Genomic DNA, 2144 nt, shown 5'->3' with positions numbered 1-2144 from the left:
TTTTTTGTTTCTCCTACATACATATATATATATGTATGTATGTTTCTTCAATAGCTGTTGGCTTTCCGTATACGAGCCGGTCGTGTGGTGGCTGGTCGGTCCCATTGCGGGTATGTCGGTGGTGAATCTACTAATACTGTTTGTATCTGTGAAAGCTGCATTCACGCTGAAAGATCACGTACTCGGTTTTGGCAATCTACGCACGTTACTTTGGTTATCTGTCGTCTCGCTGCCCATGATGGGCGTCATGTGGGTGTTGGCTGTGTTGGCTGCTTCCGAGAATTCGCAGATGCTGAGCATCCTCTTGTCCGGTGTGGTAGTGCTGCATTCCATTTTCTGTCTCATTGGCTATTGTATTATAAACAAGCGCGTGAGAGAAAATTTGCAACGCACCTTCTTGCGTTGTATGGGACGGAAAGTGCCATTGTTAGATTCTTCGCTAGTTGTGAGCAATAGTTCACATAATGTGAATGGGGCGACGAGACCGAACAATTTCCTAGCGGGTAGCTACGATACTGCGCGAAGGAATGTGGGCATCAGTGTATCGAGCACGACGTCCAGGAGTACGGCGAAAACGAGCTCAAGTCCATATAGGTGAGTGTTGAATGTATTGAAGAGTAACTGGGGTGTTATTGAAACTCTAAAATGGATTCCAAAACCGATACTCTTCATTGTAAAAATATTTTAGACTCTCACCCTCCGTCAGCCATGTCCTCCGGTCACTGCTGACTGCCTATCGAACGCAACTTTTATTTAATTCAAATATCTCGCTTTTTTCTCTCCTCACTTCTTTCCAGTGATGGCCAGCTACGCCAGACCTCTACATCTACCTCGAACTACAACTCGGCCAGCGATGCACCCAGCTTTCTGCGCGGCTTCGAATCCTCTACCGGCGGCGGTGGTGGCGGTGCTGGACGCCGTGAAGAAAAATCTCGTCGTCATCGCAAAGACTCCGATTCAGGCTCCGAAACCGATGGCCGCTCATTAGAACTCGCTTCTAGCCACTCAAGCGATGATGATGAATCACGTACCGCGCGATCCTCGGGCACGCATCGCAGCACCGGTGTCAGCGCTACCCCCTCATACCTGCCTAACATTACCGAGCATGTGCAAGCAACTACGCCGCCCGAGTTAAATGTCGTACAAAGTCCACAGCTCTTCCCAAGCGTCAATAAACCTGTCTACGCGCCGCGTTGGTCGAGTCAATTGCCTGACGCTTACCTACAGTCGCCGCCGAATGTGGGACGCTGGTCACAGGAAACTGGTTCCGACAATGAGCATGTGCACGGCCAAAAAGTTACCATCTCACCAAACCCACTGCCAAATCCAGATCTCACGGACACCTCCTACCTGCAACAGCATCATAACAAAATCAATATGCCGCCATCGATATTGGAAAATCTGCAACACGTGCGTAATGACAATGGCTATGAGGCACACGAACGCGACAGTATTTACCGCCGCAAGGACTACCCGGATAGTTATGGACAATTCGACACACTACCCGTCGCCGGCAACTACAAGCCACCCAGCCACTATGGCAGTGAGAAGGAGTATAATGGCGGCGGCAGTGGTGGTGGTGGTAGTGGCAGCGGCAGTGGTAGTGGTAGCGCTGGCGGCGGCAATGGTGGCACACAAATCGTCAACCACATGCGCTCCTTCCACCCGGATGCGGCTTATCTCAGCGATAGCATTTATGACAAACAACGCACACTGGGCTATATGGGCCCCAAAGCGGACTCGCCGTATATGTCCAAAGAGCGCATTGCGCCCGATATTTATGGCTCACGCGAAAATCACTACAGCCTTAAGAAGCCGCATATGTATGTCGGCGCTGCGGACTCAATGCATTCAGTGCATTCATTACTTAAGAACGACTATCAGGCGCAACAGCAGCGTCAACAACACCTACAGCAGCAGCATCACCACCAGCAACAACACCAACAACAACATCAACCCAATTCGGCCGACTATCACTCGGATCGCATGTCAGAGGGTTCGGACAAGAATGGCTATCATTTCCCCTACACCGCGGAGGAGGATCACATAACGAGCAATCGCAAGCTTAGTCATCAACACAATCCATCACCGTCGCTTCACAGCTCGCATCAAATGCTTAACGGGCATGCGCATGGACATACGGT

The 2144-nt window shown here is 50.5% G+C and overlaps 1 protein-coding gene across 1 annotated transcript in view; it reads right to left on the bottom strand.

The window, feature by feature from the left end:
- LOC118742913 (protocadherin-like wing polarity protein stan) overlaps positions 1–2144 on the bottom strand; it is a gene marked incomplete at its 3' end in the record, with an annotated part of 73408 nt that overhangs the window by 291 nt on the left and 70973 nt on the right.

Source organism: Rhagoletis pomonella, unplaced genomic scaffold (genome assembly GCF_013731165.1).
Source record: "Rhagoletis pomonella isolate Grant_MI unplaced genomic scaffold, Rhpom_1.0 Rhpom_scaffold_00007, whole genome shotgun sequence".
NCBI classification, from domain to species: domain Eukaryota; kingdom Metazoa; phylum Arthropoda; class Insecta; order Diptera; family Tephritidae; genus Rhagoletis; species Rhagoletis pomonella.
This window is presented reverse-complemented; position numbering and strand designations above follow the sequence as displayed.